Source organism: Sminthopsis crassicaudata, chromosome 6 (assembly GCF_048593235.1).
Source record: "Sminthopsis crassicaudata isolate SCR6 chromosome 6, ASM4859323v1, whole genome shotgun sequence".
Classification (NCBI taxonomy): Eukaryota; Metazoa; Chordata; class Mammalia; order Dasyuromorphia; family Dasyuridae; genus Sminthopsis; species Sminthopsis crassicaudata.
Window position 1 is genome coordinate 228,721,611 of NC_133622.1, and position 23,764 is coordinate 228,745,374.

General features: G+C 34.1%; 2 long non-coding RNA genes across 3 annotated transcripts in view; one reads left to right on the forward strand and one right to left on the reverse strand.

Annotated features, from left to right (window-relative positions):
* Positions 1-3,104, forward strand: part of LOC141547662 (uncharacterized) — an 11,470-nt gene extending 8,366 nt beyond the window's left edge. For both annotated transcript variants that reach the window (XR_012483582.1, XR_012483583.1), the window contains exon 3: positions 2,719-3,104. This is a non-coding gene — a long non-coding RNA (uncharacterized LOC141547662). The remainder of the gene's footprint in view (positions 1-2,718) is intronic.
* Positions 1-15,904, reverse strand: part of LOC141547663 (uncharacterized) — a 21,236-nt gene extending 5,332 nt beyond the window's left edge. Inside the window, exons 1-2 of the long non-coding RNA XR_012483584.1 lie at positions 15,655-15,904; positions 15,504-15,564 (exon numbers count right to left, since the gene is read on the reverse strand). This is a non-coding gene — a long non-coding RNA (uncharacterized LOC141547663). The remainder of the gene's footprint in view (positions 1-15,503; positions 15,565-15,654) is intronic.
* Between the last annotated feature and the right edge of the window lie 7,860 nt (positions 15,905-23,764).

The window sequence follows — 23,764 nt, forward strand, 5'->3', positions numbered from 1 at the left end:
TTTCATCTTTCTTCAAGCAGTCTCTCTCCCTCTACATTCTTAGCTTAGGACTTTGCTTCATACTTCACTGCAAAAAAAAAAATTCTCTGATATTCTCTCTTCCTTTACTCTTCATTTTATAACACTGAGATGTCTTCCCTGATTATCTTCTCCTTCATTTTCATCTTTCAAAAAGAAGTGATTCTTTTCTTTGTCAGCGTTTATCTCTCTATAGGCACCCTTGATCTCCACCCGTCCTGTCCCCCCTTCCTACCATAACCATTCTCTTTCATCTTCAATCTCTCCCTGGAATTGGTTACATCCTTTCTGTCTACAAGAATGTCCATATCTGCCCAGACCTAAAACAAACAAACTTTACTTGATTCAACATTTCTGCTAGTTCAATATTTCATCTCCTTTATGGCTAAACTACTTCAGAAAGCCATATCAAATTATTTCTTCCACTTCTTATCCTCTTACCCTCTTCTAAAGCCTCTTTAATTTGTCTTCCAACCATATCATTCAAATGAAACTCAAAAGAAATATATGCGTAAGTTGTCTCCCCTGGTAATAATGACCTACTTGAATCCAAGAGAAATGTCACTGTTTTTTCTATCCCGGTGCTTAGCACAGTGCCTGACACAAATTAAGTACTTGATCAATGCTGTTAACTGACCAACTAGAGAGCACTGAGGGAGCTTAGTCACTTGTCTAAGGTGATAATCAATATGTGTCAGACATAGGACTTAACCTTATTTTTCTGGGTTGTTTAATGTCATTAACATTATTGATATCAATAATCATCACTATGATGGTAACGATGAAGATGGTGATGTTGATGATATAAATGCTAGTATCTTTTTGTCAATACAAAGCAAAGTTGGGATTTCTCTCCAAAATGAAGATTTCCACATCTGACCCAGTTTTTATAAAGATCAAAACATCATTTAGGTAAAGTAGTCCAGGAGCCATCAAAAGTAATGCAAGGTTTTTCCTTTTTCTCCTTTTTTTCTTCCATAAAACTTTTGTTACTGCCCCATCAGGGGTGAGTGATGGGATTATTCTGTCTTGGTAACTAACAGGAAAGAAGATACAAAGATGATTTCAAGGAAATTTGATGGCTTTTCTCTCCAGGGAGTTCCATAGTAAGCTGCTGTCTATAACACCTTTCTCTCGGCATTTTCCCTATATGATGGATCAGTACCTTCTCTCCTTGGCTAACAAATTCTATTTTTTTTCTCTGTTCTTATCTTGCTGTCATCCTCCAAATAGTCTTTCCCGTTTCCTTTGTACAGAAATTATTCATTGATGGACATGTATAATGTTAATCGGGGTGATGATTGTTCATATATATACCAGAACCCAGCCTTGACCAATCTACCAAAATGCTATTGTCTACATGAATCCATAGGTGACCCTCAGTTTCTACTTAACTCCATCTGGCTCCCTCCTACCATCCTAAACTAGAATTCCTTCCAAATTGGTTTTTGGCCAGTGGGGATGAAGGTAGTTTTTGTTTTCTTTGATTTCCATTGCTGCATCCTAGACTTGCAGAAAAGGGATGTAGTATAAGAATAAAAATGGGTGGGTAACACAACAGGTGCCCCCCTTTGGGGATCAGTTAGCATTTTGCTTGCAGCTCCTAAAGAATGAAAGTGACCCAAATGTAGGCAAACTGAGGCTGAACTGCTCTCTCCAGTGCATTTTCTGGGTCCTGTATCCTCGTTACTACCATTATTTACCTAGAATATTCCATGAGTTTTTGCCTCAGGTATCTTCTCACAGGTAAACCAGGGAGAGACTGCTATTCTAAGTCAAGCCCTCTGTTGTACACATGAAAGAACTGAGACACAGAGGTAAAATATTTTTTTGTCCTAGATCACACAAATAAGTATGGCAGAGACACCTATAGAAGTTGGATGTTTATCATATCATCCTTTACTTCTGGGATACATTTTTACTAATTTTCCTTATCCTACATAATTCTCTGCAGAATGGGCAGATGTTTGTTCCATTGGCCACGAAGAAGGCTGAAGTAAGTGATGTTAAGTGTTGAGAATTTGTTCAATAATGAAGATATCAAGGTCATCTACTACATATTGGGCCATTACAGGTTATCTTGACCTCTGTCTTATCACTAGACTTCTATGGCTCTGGATGAAAGAATAAGCAACCTAAATTTCATTTGGTTGAATGAAATTTAAGCCCAAATCTTTTTGGGGTTCATTTAAATCCAAATCATTCACAAGTCGAGACATCAGAACACAATGTCATTGGTTCCCTTCAAAATCAAAGGAGAGACAACAAAAATGATATTGAGGAAGAAGAACACTGTCCCTTCCACCCCCATTGCTCTCCTTTCTACCATTCTTCAAAATGTTTAAAGCTGAGTATTCCTTCAGGACCTCCCTTCCCTGCTCTAGGAATAGGAAGCTACTGGAAAAGCTTATAATGCCAAATGCCTTATGAAGGAAGGAAGGTTACAGATGCTCAAGAGACAATGTTCTCGACTTAGGTACAGTACAAGGATAAAAATAAAGCTTCTGAACAAGATCTTTCTGGAGACATGAGCACTACACAGAAGTATAACAGAAAATAAAATGAAATTCTATGTTAGGAGCTTTTTTTAATCAAATGCTTTGTAAACCTAAAACACCATGTAAAAGAAAACTATTATTATTGGCATTAACATTGTTTTTGTTGTTCTCTTTTCCTTATTGTTTTATTTTGGATTTACAGCAACCCAGTGCAATAGGGCTCATGACCATTAGCTTCATCCCCACTTTAAGTACCTGAGCTTTGAACCTATTATCTTCACGGCCAGATCGAAAATAAACAATGACAATGAATGGAAACAGAAACTTAAACTAAAATCTCTGAAAATGTCAACTACAAAAGCCAATGCTGATCTCAGAGAAAAGATGGGGAAATGCACACACTTCCTTTTGACGAAGAATGGAAGAGAGAAGTCAGTGTGTCAAATGGCTTTCCTTAATTGCTTCTTTTTGGCTTTTTTTTTTCCTAGAGCAAGGAAACACTTAAGCTTAGAAGCATATATTGGTATAAGAACAATAGCAACAATAACCAAAACAACTACATTAAAAAGGAAAAAAAAAAACCTACAATAAAGGGGGAACTGAAAGACAGACTCCTATTAAAAGTACCCTCTTCAAGCATTTTTTTTTCAATTTTAAAGTCTAATATATATATATGAGTAAAACTTCCCAAGATTTCCAAAAAACTATCCTCAAATTGCCTGAAAAGCGTTAAAGAATTAGGAAAATATTGGTAAATGGCAATGCATTTTATTTATATATTTATTTTTTTAGAAGAAAAAATAATGCATTCTCTGATAAAGCCAGGACCAAAAGCAGAGGAAGTTTATTGGATTCTGGAGTGGATTTAAAGGTCATGGTGGCCTGTTTATACAGTATACAACATTATTACAGTCTAATAGAAAAAGGTAACTCACTCATTTCTCCACTTGGTCATTCTATTTGCCATGTGGTTTCATCAGCTGTCAACTCTAACTTGGGCCTAATTAGAAACTCAATGCTTTGTCCAGTTATCAGAAGGGTTACATTTTTTGGGGGGAAGAGGGGGAAATCATAGAGGAGCCAGCATTTTGTGCCAGAAGGAAACATTTTAACTCATGCATTTGTTTCCTGTCAGCAGTGATCAAAGCTTTATGAATGAACTATGATTGAGTACGCTTCCTGAATTTCAAATATTATTTTTCCCTTGCATGCTGTTTATTTAAGGGAAGGAAAAAAAAAAAAAACAAGAAAAAAAAACTGACAGATAAGAGATCCAAGATCCAGTTATTAAATTTCCTCCTTTGGGAATTGAATGTTTAGCAATATGAAGAATTATCTGTACAGATGAGGAGGCCAGGTCAATAACTTCTCTCAATGATATCAATTCAGAGAATTGGCTTCCAAATGAATCTAGTTCCAGATCAGTCTTACTGTATAATGTTGATTAAAGTATACTTGCAGCCTCTCCCTTTTCCAAAGCATAGACCAATCAGCTGTGCCTCTCTTTAAAAAACAGAACCGAGTCACTGTCCAACTCTAATAATTTCTTATTGTCACCAAAGTGATGATAATGATGATGATGATGATGATGATGATGATGATGATGATGATACATCCTCAACCTGGCATATGAATATCTCAACAATTTGTTGTCATCTATCTTTCTAAAATTAGTACATTTTTCTCCTAATATTGCTTTATGCACTCTCTATTTAACTTAAACTGGTCAACTTGATGCTCCATGTCATTTCGTATTCCATCTGTAAATCTTTAAAGAGGTGGTCCATCAATCTGGGATGCACTTATCTCTGATTTTTCTATCTAGAAATCTCTACAATCCTCTAGCATATTACTCAAGGGAAACCTCAACCCGAAATAGTTGGAAAAGTCTGTCCTCCTGAAAATACCATGAATTTATAATATATCTATATCTATATCTATATCTATATCTATATCTATATATCTATATCTATATATCTATATATCTATATATATAGATATAGATATATAGATAAAGATATAGATAGATATAGATATATATGTATATATATGTATGTATATATATGTAATTATATATATATATAATTATGTATATGTATATATAAATTATATAGGTGTATATATTTATAATATATATTATATTACATATGCCTATTGCGTATCATTATGTTAATATTAATTTATCATATATTAATATTTAATATATTGTGTACAATATTATATATTACAAAATCTTATCTATAATATATATTATGCTTATCTATGTAGTTAGCTATAATATATCCCAGTGGAAAATGAACTTCTCAAAGGTAAACTACATCTTTTTTTTCCTATGAATCCCTAGCACCTAACAATGTTTTGCATATAGCAATCTTTTAATAAATGCTTGCTTAATTGAATTAGATTGAACAGTTCCACGTGGGTTCAGTGTCAAGAAGATGTTTCACATTCTCCTTCTGACATTAGGAGAAGTATGACTAAGAAAGGACAAGCCACTTAACATCTCTGTGCCGAAGGCATCCCTCTAAGATTTTAAGTTAAGTTTCAAAAGCTATACTTTAAAAAGACTCTTTCATGCTACCATCTTCAATCATTTTAACTTTATGAATGAAGTTATGTTTGAAACTAGGGACAAAAAGAAAAAAAAAATCTGATCCTTGCCTTCAAGCACTGTGGAGAAGGGAGATTTAAAAAAATACAATGTATGCATTAGGTTATGAACAACTGAATAGTTTTTTCTTACTTTACTTGCCTGATTTGTAGGTGCTTAATAGTGTTTTTTTTTCTTTCTCACTTGACATACAAAGAATACATGCATATGCATATATGAATGTGTGTATGCACATATACTTAATTATATAAGCACAAGTATATCAACATGCATATTAGTGCATATACGTACAAACATACACTTGTGTATATACATATATTTACATAGGTACACATGTATAAATGTATATAGGTACATATGTATATATGTATATAGATACAGAAATATATAGGTGCATGTAAAATGCTTATTTATTTATAGATTATATATGTATGGTGCATCTTGAAAGCAAGTACCAATATTTTTCTCACTTTATTTGTGTCACATATTATATACTTTACAAAAATTCTTGTTGACTTGAAAGATAAAGGATGGGTTTGTATGATGATTACAAAATATACAGAGATACATATAGAATACAATGCATGTAAAGGGGTATACATAGATCTTTTATTCAAAATATATACATAGATATGGGTATGTATACACTTATGCAGATTGTAATTATATATGTTTATATGGAGTCTATATACATTTATTCATAATTTATAAAATTGGAGGAGGAGGAAATCCTTGTTTATGGGGAACCAAATCTTCAGGAGCAGTTGGTATTCAATCTTCTCTGTAAAGGAGGTTAAAGAGTCTTCATGGCTTTACTGATAACCTTGGGTATTTCAGATATGAGTTTTAATTATTTCCTTAGTTGTGCATGGAAGCTATAAGCTATAGTGCCTTGTGAATTCTAGGAGTCAAGATGGTGGAGTCAACAATAAATCTCCATAATTCTGATATTTATCTCCCCCCCCAAGAAATCAGTGCTCTCCCCCAAAAAATCTTGAAACAGACTAAAAAAAAAGTAGAAGCAATCATTTAGGCCAAGAAACTTGTAAGATCAGTAGGAAAGGAGCGTGTCACTCAAGTAAAGGGGCCAAGAAGTCCAGGACAGAAGCATCCCAGCAATCCCCACCTCAGGAAATCACAGATAGCATATTCTTGCTCCACTTCCCTGTGGCTGAGACCATCACCAGAAGTCCTGCATCCTCCAAGGACTCAGCATAGCCAGGGGAATGGGCAGACTCTGGCTCTGAAAACTGCCAAGTGCTTCAGCATAGCACTGGGCAAACAGGCCATCTCCATCAGCCAAACCTCCGAGAGCTTCAGTGTAGCCCCAGGTAAACAGGCAGATGGGGTTCTCAGCACACACCAGACACCAGCACTAGCATCCCAGCTCAGCACATAGTCAGCTGCCAAACCCCCATGGCCTCCAGGAGCATCAACCAACCCCACTTCCCATTCTCAATGCAGCCCCAGATATGAGAGTCCCTGTGGGTCTCAGAGCAGCATCAATGCAGTACCAAGTTAATATATAGGACCAGAAGCACTAGCACAAGAAGCCTGAGAAAGTGTCCCTTCTTTTCCATGAACAGAGCTCAAATTTAAAAGGAAGGGGAAAAGCCAAAAGAGATGAGCAAAACAAAATAAAACAAAACAAAACAAACAAACAAACAAAAAAAACACAAAAAGAATCTGGTCATAGAAAGTTACTAAGGTGACAAGGAAGATCAAGACACAAACTTAGAAGAAAATAGTGGCTGTCAAAACACCTAAGGGAAAAACCTCAAATTAAAATGGGATGTGGTCTCAAGCCAGGAAAAAACTCATGGAAGAGAATAAAAAGGAGCTTAAAAATGATATAAAAGAGGTTGAAGGAAAAGTGGGAAAATAAAATGAGTAAGGCAAGAGAATGATGAAAACAAGATGGTTTTGAGAAAGAAAACAACTTACAAAAGTAGAATTGGTCAAATATACAATGAGATACAAAAATTCACTAGAGAAAAATAACTATTTAAAAAGTAAAATTGGCCAAATAGTAAAGAAAATACAAAAACTAATTGAGAAAAACAACTCCTTAAAAATTAAGAGTTGGGCAAATGAAAACTAATGATTATGTGATCAAATAAATTCAAAAGAATGAATAAAAATAGAAGAAAATAGAAAATACTTCATGAGGAAAACAACCTGGAAATTAGATTCAAAAGAAACAATGGCAGAATCATTAGACTACCTGAAAGTGATCATCAAAAGGAGGACCTCCACCGCATCTTTCATGAAATTGTCTGATATCCAGACAGACGGTAAAATAGACTGTGAAAGAATTTATCAATCTCCTTGGGAAAGAAATCCTAAAATAAAAATTCCACGAACATTAGAGCCAAATTTTGGAGTTATCAAAATCAAGGAAAAAATACTGCAATGGCCAGAAAGAGTCAACTAACATATTCTAAAGTCACAATCAGGATTACATAGGATTTAGCAGTTGCTACATTAAAAATTGTATAAGGCCAAAGGAACTTAGTTACTCAGTGACATTAAGCATTACATACCAAGGGGGGAAATAGTAATTCAATAAAATGCAAGGATTTAATAAAGAAAAGGCAGAACTAAACCAAAAAAAAAAAAAAAAATCAACCCCCAATATCAAGACCTAAGAGAAGCATAAAAAAAGAAAAAGAGAAAACATAAGGAATCCAATATAGCTAAGCTGTTTACAAGCAGAGATGTTACATATAATCTTCAACCATTTAATATTTTATTTTTCCAATTAAATGTAAAGAGTTTTCAACATTCATTTTTCTAAGATTCTGAGTTTCAAATTATTCTCCCTATCCACCTCTCTTTACCCCATTCCCTAAGACAGCAACAATCTCATGTAAGTTTACATGTACAATTATTTTAACCATGTTTCTATATTTGTCATGTTGTGCAAGTAAAGTCACAGAAAAAAAAAAAAACAGAAAGAAAACGCAAATAAAAACATCACCAAAAAGGCTACTTCCAGCGGCATTCTCCATAGTTTTTCTCTCTGGATACAGATGCCATTTTCCATCCCATGTCTTTCAGAATAATCCTGGATCACTGTATTGCTGAGAAGTTACATCTATCACAAGTGATCACCATAAAATATTGCTTTTACTAATTATAATGTTATTCTGGTTCTGCTCACTTCACTCAGAATCAGCTCATGTAAGTCTTTCCAGGTTTATGTTTTGTTTTCCTGAAATCTGGTTGCTCATCATTTCTCAAAGAACAGAAGAAAGCATCACTTTTCATATAACACAACTGGTTCGGCCTTTCCCCAATTGACAGACATCCTTCAATTTCCAATTCTTTGCCACTACAAAAAGAGTCGTTACAAATATTTTTGTACACGTCCTTTTCCCTTTTTTATGATCTCTTTGGGATACAGACCTAATAGTGGTGTTGCTGGATCAAAGGGCATGCAGAGTTTTATAGCCCTTTGGCTATTATTTCACAGAGATACGAAAGACCTGTTATAGTGGAAGAGAAGATAGGAAGGTAGCAATAGACATTGCTATAAAACTTTGTTTTCCACCTCCTAGGCTTGAACTTTTGTTCCTTAATTCCAAAGTCAGCCATCTTCCCATGCTTCCATATTACCTCCCAGTTGTTCAGGGGATGTTACTTTCTCAATTGCCTACCTGTCTGAGTAGCTTGTATCTCTTCATATATGAGGTAGACTGAGGATGATTCCATTTCTTGATGTTCCTTGATAATTACTGCTTCCCTCTATTAAATCCTCCTATTTGTCAATGGTTCCTCCTTTGCCCTTAAGTACCAAATTCTATTTAAGCCCTATTTATATAATTTTCAATCTCTAAAATAGATCCTAGATTAAGTGACAAAGGGTTCTATATTTTAGTGAGACCTATTTTATTTGACAATTTTAAAAAAAATCTATTCATCATAAAATCACAGGCAGAAAATACTGATTAATCCATCATTGCAATATAATTTGTGACTTCTCCCTTTTTTAATAGTCACTTGAATTGACTGGACTTCTCATATTTACTTGTCTCAAGCAAAGGAACAGCAGATTGTGATTGTGTGAACTGGTATCCACACCTAAGGTAATGTGTAAGTTAAAATTGAAAAAAAAATACCAATATACATCTATAAAGTCGAAATATTTCTGTTCTCTAAATTCAAAAAGATTAAAATTTCACTAAAATGCAATTCTTTATATTCTATTCTCCTCACCTTACTTCTCTGCAGCTGCCCCTTATTTTAGATGAAAGGTGTTTGAAAAGAAAACTGAGATAAATAACCTTACATTACAAGAAACCTATCACTGACAGATACATTGTACGATGGATTTCTAGTTTAATCACAGCTCCTAATCCCACTATGAAATGCATTTACATGTGCCTCTGCCATATTAGGAACCCTAGCTTTGAGCACAAAATAAGAGAAAATGGAACTAAGTAGAAATCAGGGAGTCTAATATCAAAGGTAAATCAGTTGCATAGGTAATAAATTCATTTGGAGATTGACTTCTGGTGTAGAATCGTGTATGTTAAAGAGAGAAAAGTTAAGTGATTGAGCACCATTCTAACCTTTCCAAAGATTTTACCGAGCATCACAGTGCCAAGATGTCAGAACCATAATGGATCTTAGAGATTAGTAAATCAATCAAAAAGCATTTATTAAATATGTAGGATGTGTCAGACACTATACTAAATGCTGAAATATCCCCTTCCATAGGCAAATAACATCCACTTTGTGGAGTAAGTCCCAGAACCCAGCCCTGTGTTCTTTCTACATTCCCTCCTATGTTTCAAGGTAAAATGTGACTTCTCATCTGACCAGATATATATTCCCAGCATCTATACTCAGTACTTAACAAACTGGTCCTCAGGGATAGACACTAGAGCTGTGATTTCATTTGTATCATGAACTCCTAGATGAGGAAATCCCTTATTAAAATGTAGACTAGCACCTTCTCCGAAACTGATAATCCTAGAGAGATTCCTGGAATGCTAAGAAGTGATGTGACTTTGAGTTCAAGAAGCCAATATTTATTAATGGTGGGATTTAAACCTGATCTTCATGTTTTCAAAGATAGCTCTCTTTCCACTAAGTCCCTCTTCTTGTCTATCCACTGCACACTTATGGCCCTTGAAAGACGATTAATAAAATGTTTGCCCGTTGATTGAATATTGATTTCACTGATTGAACTCTCTTTTGAATTCAAAAGTAGGATGGAAATTTGGATCTTTTAAGCATAACTTCCTTTTTCCTGGATACAAAAAAGAATCATGAAAAGAAGTTCACAAATAATATTTAAAAGACTGGATCCCCTGCTGTTCTACCTGTCTTGAGATTTTGTTGTTGTTGTTGTTGGAATGGTTTTCTACACAGCTTGCTTTTCAATCTTCAAATCAACTCAAGGATAATCTCTACCCACATAAAGAACCCTGGGGCAATCAGTCTTTGATAAACACACTTGATGTTTGAATGCATAAAGATACTAAACTCTCATTCAGACTAACTAGGAAGACAAACAAGTTACCCTATTGCTCTTCAGATGAGCCAATGACATTCCAAAATACAGAATATTTGTTTTCAGAAGAAAACTAATTAATACTAATTTGTCCATTTGGGTCTAGGAAGACTTGAGACAGAATTCAATTCAAACCAAGCAGTCAAAACCCAACCAAACTATGTACTGAACATGTGCTATGCAAAGAGCATCATAATAGAACTTGAGGCAGCTAAGTGGAGCAGTGGATAAAATCATGGAAGAGAGTTGAGAAGACCAGAGTTCAAATCTGACCTCAGATATTTACTAGTTATGTGACACTGTGCAAGTCACTGAATCCTGTTTGCCTCAGTTTCCTTATCTGTAAAATTAGTTGGAGAAGGTATTAATTTTAATAAGTTTAATTTTAATATAATTTTAATTTTATTAATTGCAAAAGTAATTGGAGAAGGAAATAGCAAACTAGTCCAATATCTTTGCCAAGAAAATTTCGAATGAGGTCATGAAGAGTTGGACAAGATAAAAAAAAAAAAAAAAAAAAAAAAAAAACTGAACAAAACAATAAAACCTGAGAATATAAAGAGAACATAGACCCAGTATTGGAAAAATACATACTATATATACACAGAAAAATAAAATAAACAGTTAAAGAGAGGAAGTAATACATAAGTGGATAAGAAAGCTTTTTGGCGCATATGATTTTTGAACTGGTTTTGTTTGATTCATTTCTTAAGGACCTTCCTTTAAACTCAAATCACTCTCAGTCTCATGGATTAGCCAACAAGGTCACCAGACAAGCACTAGTTGCTCATTATTTGGGTCCAGATCGATTTAGAGTGAATGTAATAGAAATCATTTCTATTTGACCAGAAACTCTGAGTTTTCCCCTCTTAGATTTATTTGTTTGTTTATATTTTGACTAGATGAAAGAGGCCCTTCTTTCCCTCAATTTCTGCTTAGTTGTAATCACTGAATGGATGAGATCTCAGTCAAAGGCCTGTAAAAGACTTAGTTTAAAAAGACCTAAGCGTTTTTATCCAGGGCCATTTCCAGTTGTCCTGATCTACATCTGGCCATTGGATCCAGATGAATCTGGAGGGAAAGAGACATTGGTGACTTTGCACAACCCCTCACTTACTTAAATCCAATTCCCTAGTCCTAGCATTATCTCCCAGAGATAAGTTCTCTTTGAGAACTAAGGAAAAATACCAACAGCCCTTTATTTTACAAATGAGGAGCTAAGAGCCAACAATTAAATTATTTGACCAAGATCAAAGAAGTAATAAGTAGCAGATCCTTTGATTTAGCCCTAGTATCTCTGAATCCAAATCAGCATTTTTTTCCACTGTCTTATATTATCTTGAAAAAAAAAAAAAAAAGATAAGGATTCAGAGAGGGAATGTACTCCATTTATGGAGGCCAAATTGTGGAAAAACATGAAGATGGAAGTTATATGTTGTTTTGGGAGAATATTTCATATTCAAATTTAGTTCAAGAATAACAGGGAAGGAAAATAAAAATTTGGGAACACAAGAAACAGATTATGGGAAGTCGTAAATGTAAGTGTAAAATACTTATATTTTAACCAAGAAGCTACAGGAAGTTTTTGACCAGAGAGTCAGCCACTGCCACACCCCTTAAATTAAATTAATTAAATTAAAATTAATCAGTTTAATTTTAATTAATAAAATTACTAAGTGTCAGGTAAGAGTCAAACGCAGGTCTCCATAATTACAAACTCTGATCTTTGTGTCACACTATTTTCCACTCCAATATAGTCTCATCCTGGGCCTTAGTAGGACTGATTTCTTCAGAAGTTGTACTAAACAGGTGATTGCAGAGAGAAATTAGACTCCTTCTAGCTCTTAGGAGAATTCAGAAGCAGCCATGCAAACAGGTGAGAGATGAACATAGTAGCAAGTCTCAGAGGCTGTGCTATCTATATGGGTTGGAGGGGCCAAAGGGACTAATACATAGCCAGCTGTTCTTTGCACATGATGCACTTATAAAAGTCTCACACCAGCAGGAAAACTAGAGGTGATCAGCTACTTCATTATGCCCCTGAGGTAACTGGAGACGGAGGTTGGATGACTTGTCCAAGATCCCATAATGAACTCTTTTAGCCTACGTTGGTCAAAGAACCAGGTCAGGACACCTGGTCAGGGTCCTTTCTACGATATTCTGCCACCTCCATCTGCAAAGAACGGCAGCTCTAGTTGTGAGAGTCAGAACATGCCAGTGATGGAGCACTCCATGAACAACCACCTATTCTTTTATATCCATGAAAAACATATTTTTCATTTGCATATTCAACAAAAATATCACTGCAAAATGGCACCAAAAAAACTCAACTAAAATAGATGCCAGGCGGGCTTCATGCTAAATGTTCCTGGAGAACAGAGATTGTCCTAAATGGATTGTGAAGAGGTTTTTTGTTTATTTGTTTTTACATTTGGACAAAGCTACCTGTGTCTGACCTACAAGATGTCTTTATTTTGGCTTCTTCCCCCTTGGGGAAAGAGGAGAGCAAGGCAAAGTAAGCATATTAATCTTAAATATATGTCTAGATATACATGCAAATACATATACATATATGTATATCATGTGTTTCATATATATATATATATATCCCAAAATAATGTTATGTTATATATGCACATGCACATATTTATGCATATATATAATATGCAAAACATATGTATAAGAAATTTGTGTGTCTGTATATATCCATCCAGTGTAGCTTTGACTACTACTGTGGACACCATAAGAAATACTGAATGACAACTTAAAGGCTAGGTAATAAAACATTATTTTTAGATGTGAAATTATACAAAACAGAATTCCATATTGGCCACAGGTTTTTAACAGAAGTAAAAATAAAGAAATTAAGATACTTATACTTTAACTTACAAGCAAAAGTTCATCATTTATTTCTCTGGAGATAGAAAAAAAAATTTTTTTTTTTTTTTTTCATCATGAGTCCTTTCAAATTGTCTCTGATCAGAGAGGCTAAATCTTTCACCCTTGATCATCATTACAACATTTCTGTAACTATGCACAATGATCTCCTGGCTCTACTCACTTCACTCTGAATTAGTTCATATAGGTCTTCTTATGTTGTCTTTGAAAACCATCTCCATGGCTATTTCTTACAGGCCCAAAATACTCACTCCATCCATTTATACTATAAATTATTTGATCATTTCCCAACTGATGAAAATCCTCACAATTTTCAATGTTTTACAACCTTAAAAAGCACCGCTATAAATATTTTTGTACATATAAGTCCTTTCTCTTTTTTGGGGGGGTATAGATCTAAAAATTGTATTGTTGTATTAAACAGTTTTATGGCCCTTTGGTTCTAATTCCAAATTGTTCATAAAATGATATTTAAATATATGTATCTGTGCATGTATGGAAGGAGAAAGAAGTTCAAGTAAAAGAAGAGAAGTACAATAATGTGACATTTTCCTTAAAGAATATTGTCAGTAGTATTAAGAGTCAAAATAAGTGATGAAGACTGTTAGAGAAAACAAAAAGAAAAATGAGGGAGGAGAAAGAAGGGAGAAGAGATGAAGTGGAAGAGGAATGGAGAGAGATAGAGAAGGAGGCCAAGAGGAGATGCAGAAACAGAAACAGAAGAAGGAACAAGAATAAGAAGAAGCAAAAGGAGGAGGAGGAATAAGAGGTGGAAAAGAAGACGATGATAACAAAGACAACAAAGACAAAAACAAAGGAGAAGAAGAAAAAAAAGATGAAGAAAACAAGGAAGACAACAGTGAGGAACAAGGCAAAGAAAGAAGAAGACAAAGGAGAAGGGGGAGATAGAAGATATGTAGAAATAAGAGAAGAAGCAGAAGAGAAGAGGGGAAGGAGAAAAGAAAGAATCTTCAAACTATAGATCAGGAAGGGCTTGACTTTTATTTCTGATAAAATTCTAAATGAATCGTTAAAGACAATAAGGAATTTGAAAAACAAGGCAGGAAACACTAATCAGTAAGAATTGACAAGGGGTTATAACATAATAATTTATTTTATTGGCTGCATTATCAAATAGTAACTCAGGAATATGACATAGATAAATCTTAGAATTTTTCAAACCATTTGAAAAAGTTTTACATGTCTTTGTTGTAGAGTGACTGAAGACATTACCAAAAAAAAAAAAAAAAAAAAAAAAAAGGGGTGTGTGTGTGTGTGTGTGTGTGTGAGGATTTGCAACTTCTTTGAATGGATGAATCAAAAAAAATATTAATGATTTCATGTTAGTATAAAATAAAGTCTCCAATAGACTGTTTCAGTTATCTGTACTAGACCTTTTGTTATACAACCTATTTCCTAGTGACTTCAATAAAATCAAAGATGGTTTACTTATCAGATTTGCAGATGACACAAAAATGAGAAAAACAGTTAATTTATTGGTGTCAGAAATATAAAAGTTCCTGCCAAGCTAGGTCACTGGGCTAAATCTAATCAGATGAAATTTAAAAGCAATAAATGTCAAGTCTTATCCTTGGTTCTAAAATAAGTTTCACAAAAATGAAAGAGGTTTAATCATTTGATTAGACCCAAAGTTTGTTTGTTTGAGGGCTTTCAATGGACAGTAATCTCAACGTAAGTCAAAAGTGTGATCTAACCTCTATAAAAGCTATTGCACTGTATGGCTTCCTTTAGAAAAGTGAAGTTTGAAGGATTCAAAAAACTCAGAAATACTTTACTAAGTCCTGGTCAGACCACATCTGGCATACAATGTTCAACTGTCTGGACCACATTTTAGGGAGTGCATGAAAAAGTCTAAACGGATTCAAGGGAAATTAGCTAGGATGGTAAAGGGTCTCAGTATCATATTAAAGGAAATCGAAGTAAATAGTACATTTACCTTCAAGGAGAGAAGACTCAGGAACACATGATAACTATATTCACGTATTTGAAGGGCTAGCCTAAGGAAAAGGAAAGAGATTTTATTCTGTTTAACTTCAGAAGGGATAATTGAAATTAATGCTTGGTAATGGTAAAGAAATAATTTCTACCTGATATTGTGGAGAAGGGAGAAAAGTGATCATGATGAGAGCTGGTCAAAAGCTGACCATCCTGCCCAAAGAGGCACTGGATTCTCCCTTTAAGATCTTGACGTAAAGGCTTCATGGCAGCCTGTGGGCCAATATATAAAGGCGATTCCCTTTCACGAATGGGCTGTACCAGACGGCCTCTGAGGTCCCATCCAACTTGGAGGTTCTGCAACTCTGTGATTGATCATGGTTTAATTCCAAGTTACAGATGATTAAGTCATGTCCTCTGTTTATAGAAAAGGATAACATTGATCATTCCACGGGATTTCTTGCAGTTTCCAGAGAGACTAAAGAAACACCAAGGATGATTATCAAGTGAGTTGTCACATTTCAAAATTACTCATGGAAATGTTCCTAATTACCTGTTTTAGGCTGCAGCAAATAACAGGCTTGCTAAATTAGTAATGCGCAGCATGATTTAATGAACGAGCCTGACACCTACTTCTCTTATAATTCATGGAGGGAATAGAAAGATTTTTTTTTTTAATCATCTTGAAAACAACAACAAAAAAAACCTCTTCCAAATCCAGGTTCTTTATTGATATATGCTGCAACTTCTCAATGTCCATTGGAAATATTAAAGATCTGGGGAGAAAGCTGATATTAATTATAGAAGGGGGAAGATCTGAAATGTTCGCAGTCATTAGAGTAGAATCTGTAGGCATTAAAGAAAGAATAGGAAAAGACTTTCCTCCTTTCTGTCTTAGCCCACCTTTTTCTATATACCCTCTGTTAGAAAGTAAGCTCCTTGGGGACAGGAACTATCCAGCTCTGTTGTGTTTTTCTATTCCTTGGAGTTAATACATTACTTATCATATTTTAAAATTTTAATAAACGCCCTCTCTCTGTTTCTCCTCTTCTCTGCTCTTGTCTTTTCCTCCTCCTTTCTCTCTCTCCTCTACTCCATCTATTTAGTTATCTTAATATAACCATTTATCTTTTATCTATCTTATTTTTCTATACATTTATCTACCTAACAATATAATCATATATATCATATATACAGTCATCTCAATCTAACCATATATTTATCTATCCATCTATCTATATAAACAAACATACATACATACATATACACATATGTACATATATATATATATATACATAAACATACATGTGTATATGCATGGGATCACATAAACACATACATACACATATGTGTATATAGAAGGCAGCTCATGACTCTTCAGTAGATAGAGCTTGGGCCCTGGACTCAGGAAGACCTGAATTCAAATCCGGTCTCAAACAAGTCTAGCTCTGTGACCCCAAGAAAAAAATCACAACTTTGATTGCCTGGCAAAAAGGATCTATTTAAGAAGATCATGGTGAGCCATTCTAGTACCTTTTGTCAAGAAACCCTAAATGAAGTCATGAAAAATCGGACACTACCAAAATAACTAAATAACAAAATCCATGCACACATTAATAAAAATATGATTTGATATGGTATTATATAATTAATATAATATAAATCTGGTTAGCGAGTCTCAGGCAGGATTTTAATTGAAACCTTGTGAATTCCAAGTCCAATGCTCTGCTATAGCAATAGAAATAAATCCCTATGGTACATATTGACTTAGAAAACCACAAATTAATATTATTTATGTTTTTCCATATTTTGTGTATTTTGTCAAACATTTCCCAATTTGGTTCCATAGGAAAACTATGTAGATTATTCATATCATGAGAATTAGAAACATTTTCTGGACATTTAGATGGACTCATGTCAACTTTTGAAAGGGACAGATGAGTCACATAGAGTGCACAAACAGGGTGAGTAGCAAACTGCTTCACCATTTCTCAATGATTTTATGGATAGACTGAAGTTTTGGATCTGTATGGTATAATAGACAAAACAATGAACATCATCTCAATATCATCATTATCTTCAAGAGATTTGAGTTATATTCATGGAATCCTAGGTTTATAATTGGAAAAGGATAGGGGGAGTAGGTCTGCACCTAAAATTTTATTTCTAAGCAGATAGAAACATGGTCGATGGAGTTCTGGACTTGTAGTGAGGAAGTCCTGAGTTCAAACCCAAAATCAGTTCTTTACTAGTTGTGTGGCTTTAGATATTTAATTCTTTTTTGCCTCAGTTTCCTCATTAGTAAATGAGGATAATAATATGGGAGTTGATTCAAGGATAAAATGAAATATTTGTGAAGTGCTTTGTAAACCTTAAAGTGCTAAGGTCAACTGTTATTATTAATGATAAAAAATTGTTTTCTACAAAATTATGACTACAACTTAAAGTGGTAGGTAAGTGCCCAATGCTCTGAGATTTAATTAACCCAGTGTCAACTTGGTCAGTTTGTGTCATAAGGAGATCTGGAATCTAGGCTTCTCCTGGCTTCAGGTCCAGTTGTCTCTTCTCAATATCATATTGTTTCTTTGAGGGTAGAGGGGATTTTAAATGTTATCTCATCTAAAACTTTCATTTTACAACTGAGGTGGATGAACTCCCAATAGAAAAATAAATGACTTGTCCAACCCAGTAAATAGCTGAGTGATGTGTCAATGGAAAGGTATTTAATAAAACCGATGCAGTCACCAGACAGCCATAAGTTCAAAGTTTTGTCATCTATGAAGGGAAATGCTTGGTCTCAATGATCTCTAAAGTTGTTTTTACTACTAATAGCCTAGGTTGTAAGAACCTTTCTATTTCTAACACTCTTAAAGTTCTAAAATGCAGAATCTTAGAATAAGTGAGATATCTAAGATTAGCAACCAGAATTCCTCATTCCAACTGATCTATACATGTAATAGTGTTCCAATATGTGGTCAATGGTTATCATGTCACACTTGATATCTCCTTCTTCACTAAGTTCTTTCACTCAGTCTTCATAGGCAAAGAACTCGAACCTCTTCACTATCCTTGTGCTATTTTTTCTGGATATTTTCTGACTTATTCACATCCTTCTTTAACACAATTCTCCGATATCATTTGACTCATTTGGTGCCAACTATGTGCCAGATACTGTGCTAAGCAGCAAGGAGACAAACAAGGGTGAAAGTTAAATCCTCCTTTCAAGGAGCTCACTGTCTAATGAAGAGATCACCATGCTAGGAAAAAGAATCTATTCAAAGTTTTGTACTTTATAAAATAGTTGAACATATATTTTTACAGAGCTGAGGGTAACACACATTATGGATTTGTGTCTCATTGATAAAAAAAAATAACAAAAGTGATCATTTATTTAGTTTGTAATGCCTGAATACTTTCCAAAAATTATCTTTTGGTTCTTGTGAGGAAGATACTGTTATTATCTGATATTCGTATAAACAGTGTTTGAGACAAACTATTCACTAACATCTGACACAGTCTTCAAATCCAAGTCTTTCCAACTCCAATCCAGTCCGTAATCTATTACTTCACAATAATTAATGTGTAAAGCTAGTCATCTGTACATATTGATTTTTTCTTGTTTAATCCTATAGCACTCCTTAAAATTAATCCAAGGAATGATCTGTGATTAAAAGAAACAAGAAAGTCACCTTCTCTGGAAACACTGACTAGAGAATGATCTAGGAAGCAGAAGATCTAGATTCTCCTCTTTGTTCTTCTTCTAAGTAGTTAAATAACTTCTGTTACCATAATATCATGGTATTTCTGGGTCTCAATTTCTTAATGTGTAAAAAAGAGAAATTTGGCTTAGACAAGTATCTTGTAGCCTATACTATATAGTGAAATACTTATATATCAAAATGTATATTCCAAGCTAGCTGATCAGGATATGTAATACTTAAATATTCCAAATTATTTGATATTTCATCAATTGGTTGTTTCAAGATATCCAGGCCTTGACTTGGCTGTAACTGTTTCAGATGGCCTATGTCATACTACAAATTTACTACAGGAGATCCAGTCAAGAAAATGGAGACCTTCCTCAATTTCTCCTGATATTTTAAGGATCTCATAGAGCACTGGGGCTGACATCCCTCTCAAATGATCATCAATGATCAAATGATTAGCCATCTTTTTTAATCATACATTTCTCTGATGATATCCTGCTTCATTATATATTGTATATATGTATATGGACATATGTGTGTATATCCATCTATCTGTGTGTGAGTGTTTTAATATGTATGTATACACATGTGTACAAATACACATATATGTGTTTATATTATATGCATAGGTGTTCATATAAGTGTAAATGCATATGTATACACATGTATGAGTTTATTTTAATTTGTTTTTAATTCATGCATTTTATCAACCAGAAAAAAAGAAAACTCACATTAAGAAATTCTATTTTAAGACAGATTATGACAGTATTACATTAAATATGCATAATAATATAATTGTAGAAATTGGAGATAATCGGCATGATTACACTCCTTTATTACTTGCTTTTCTTTTTCTTTCTTTTTTTTAAAATTCACTTAAGTTCTTGTATAGTCTGTAGATAGACTAAGGAAAAAGAAAGGGCTCTCCATACTAAAAGGTTAAAAAAGAATAGAGGGAATGAAGAGAAAAAAAAGACAGAAGGGATGGGCTTCTTTGAAAGCTTGGGGTGGGGATGGGGAGACTTCAGTTATGACTAAATCTTTAAATATGGCTGAAAGTTGTTTTTTTTCACTGACTTGATCCATTATCTCTCTAAATTGCTTCTATAAATTTTATATGTATAACTCTGGAAAGCTCTCTTTTCTCACCTATAAATGGGAACAATGATGCTGGTATTATCAATCTATACTTATCTTCATATATATATATATATATATATACATATATATATATATATGTATATATTATACATATATACATGTATATATGTATAATATATATATCATATATATACATGTATAGATAGATAGATAGATAGATGGATATAGATATAGATATAGATATAGATACAGATATAGATATAGATATAGATATAGATATAGATATAGATATGGATATAGATATAGATATAGATATAGATATACACACACACTCACACACAGATAAAAGACCTATTCTCTATCTATGAAACCATCCTGACACTCAATTGCAACCTGCATGCAAACTAATTTCAAGATGAATATATTGCTAATGAATGGGGCTACCAGATTACCTATAAGAGACGGCCCTTAATCTGGCCTCTGAAATAAGCTATGGTAAGTGATAATGAAAGCGTGTTCCAGATCAGTAGATTATCATAATATCCCTGGGAAGAGGAGAAATGAGCCTGAGCTAGCGTGTTGGCCACAGATATAGTTAAAGAGAAGGGAGGCAAGAAATGTGGAAAAACAAAACAAACAAAAATCAAAAATCAGTAACTAATGACAACAGCTTGGATTTGAGGAATGAGGAGAAAAGGAGTTAAATGGTCCATTTCAATACTGGTTATCCAGAAGGACAATGGGGCCATCCCCAATCTCACCAGGAGATTTAGAAAGAAGTACAGGCTTTGAAGAAACAGGGATTTTATTCTCTCATAAACTAAAGCTAAATGTGTTGTATTACTAAAGATAAATGAAGATATTCCATCTAGCATTCTATTCTGCTTTGCTTTCCATGTATATACTTATGCACACATGTTCCACATCTTATGTGATTCAACTCCTAAATATCTGAAAAACAATAATTTTCAATCTCTCCTGAGAGATGGACGCTAACCTTTGTCAAGTGATTTTCCCTTGATTTACTCTAAATGTATATTTAGAGTAAATTCAGAATTGATTAATAAAAGGAGGATGATATTCAGTTCAAAAGAAAAACTATTGTTCTTCCTAAAAAAGAGAACTTTCAACCAATATTTTTTACATCAGCTTTCTCCTCTATAAAATACTGCCTAATATATTATTAGCTTTGTTGGCTACTCTATGCCACTATTGATTTACACTGAGCTGAAACCATTTGGTCTTTTTTTTTTCCTCCATGATTTCCTGTTTAGTCCCTTTTTATCCATCAAAGTGCCATCTTCCATAGGCAAGCAAACAGAAATTCAACCATGCACATGAGTTTATTATAAATTGGTCACTCATTGGGCAAAGGAAGCACACAGGATACTTCACTTCTGTGATAGTCACTCTTTGGGTCACAGAATCCTTGTAAACTTGAATATATCATGACTAATTATAAATATATTCTGGAATCTACTTTGGGAACTGACAGGCAAATGTCTGGCTGGAAGCTCCCAAGGACAATATTTTAGGTACAAATATTTTTAATAATAGTAAAACAGAGAGGGATAAACATTTATTAAGTACCTACTATATGCCAAAAATTGTTAAGTGCTTTGCAAACAATATTTCATTTGGACCTTGTAGCAACTCCATGAGATTAGTCCTTTTATTGCCCCCATTCCACAGAAAAAAAAAAAAAAAAAAAAAAAAAACTGAGTCAGACAGAAGCAAAATAACTTGCCCAGCTGGTAATTAAGCAATAGCATGACAACAAAATCCACCCAATGATCCATTAAGGAACATGGCATATATGCAGATATTAGGTAATGACCTGACTAATCAACCCAGAGAATGGAACATCTAAGCTACAAGTATAGGATCACGTATTAGGATATGGACAGAATCTCCCAGTCAGTCAGTAAGTGTTTAGTAAATATTTACTATATATTAGACACTGCGCTAAAACTAAAAATATAAAGAGAAGAAAAGACAGTTCCTGAACAGTAGGGGAGAACAAGCAAATAAATATATACAAAATATGCTCTTCACAGAATAAATAGCAGAGGGAAAGAACTAATATGAAAAGGGTTTGGAGAAGACTTCCTGAAGATGGTAGGATTTTAGTTGAAACTTGAAGGAAACTAGGGAATCCAAGAAACAAAGCAGAGGAAGGAGACGGTTCCAAGCATAGAGGTTGGCCAGAGAAAATGCCTGGAGTCAGGAGATGGAGGTCTTGTTTGTGGAATAGCTCGGAGACCAGAGTCCTGGATCAAAGAGTATTGGAGGGGAAGAAGCTTTAAGATATAAAAGGATTTGAAATCTGGGGAGAAGTTGATAAATAGTCAAAGGATATGAACTGACAATTTTTCAGATGAAAACATTAAAACCATTTCTAGTCATATAAAAATGCTCTAAATCACTAATGATTAGGGAAAAGTAAATTTAGACAACTCTTGAGATACTAGTACACATTCTTAAATTTGACTATGACAGAAAAAAAAAACCATAATGATAAATGTTAGAGAGGATGTGGGAAAACTGGGACACTAACACATTGTTGGTGGAGTTATGAACTGATCCAACCATTACAAAGAGCAATTTGGAACTCTGCCCAAAGAGCTGTCCAACTGTGTATATCCTTTGATCCAGGAGTGTCTCTACTGGTTCAGTATGCCAGAAAGATCTTAAAAAGGGAAAAGGACCCATATGTGCAAAAATGTTTATAACAGTCCTTTTTGTCATCCCAAAATACTGGAAACTGAGTGGATGCCCATCAGTTGCACATGTTTAATCTGCATTAGATTTTTTGCCATCTAAGAGAGAGTGGGGGGAAAGGACGGAGAAAAATTTAGAATACAAGGTTTTGCAAGGGTGAATGTTGAAAACTGTCTTTGCATACATTTTGAAAATAAAAGCTATTATTAAAAAAATGTGAGGAGAGGAGACATGTTATGAAAAGCTTTGAATATCAAAAAGAGGATTTTTTATTTGATGCTGGAGGTAACTGAAAACCATTGGGGTTTGCCGAGTAAGAAGTATAAGTAGGACCATAATTTTCAGTGAAATCATTTTGGTGGCAAAATTAAAGATGGTTTGGATTAAGGAGAAGCTTATGGGAGAAGGCATATAGTATAACATCTCCCACTTTACCACTGATGAAAATGAGAGATCTTAAGCGATTTGCTGAGGGCCATGAGGGTCTGTAGTAGATTCAGGTGTGATTCCAAATATAGCTCTCCTTCTAATAGACTGTGATGCTTTCATAGGAAGCATAATCTAATTCAAAATAAGGAAAACAATGGCATCCTTTATTTTGGAAAAAAAACACACACCAAAATAACAGATAAAAACAGTAGATTATGGTACTGATTCAGTGTCAGGAAACATGAGTTTATATCCAGACTTTACAGGTTACCCTATGTGTGATCCTGGACATTTTCCCTTCTGG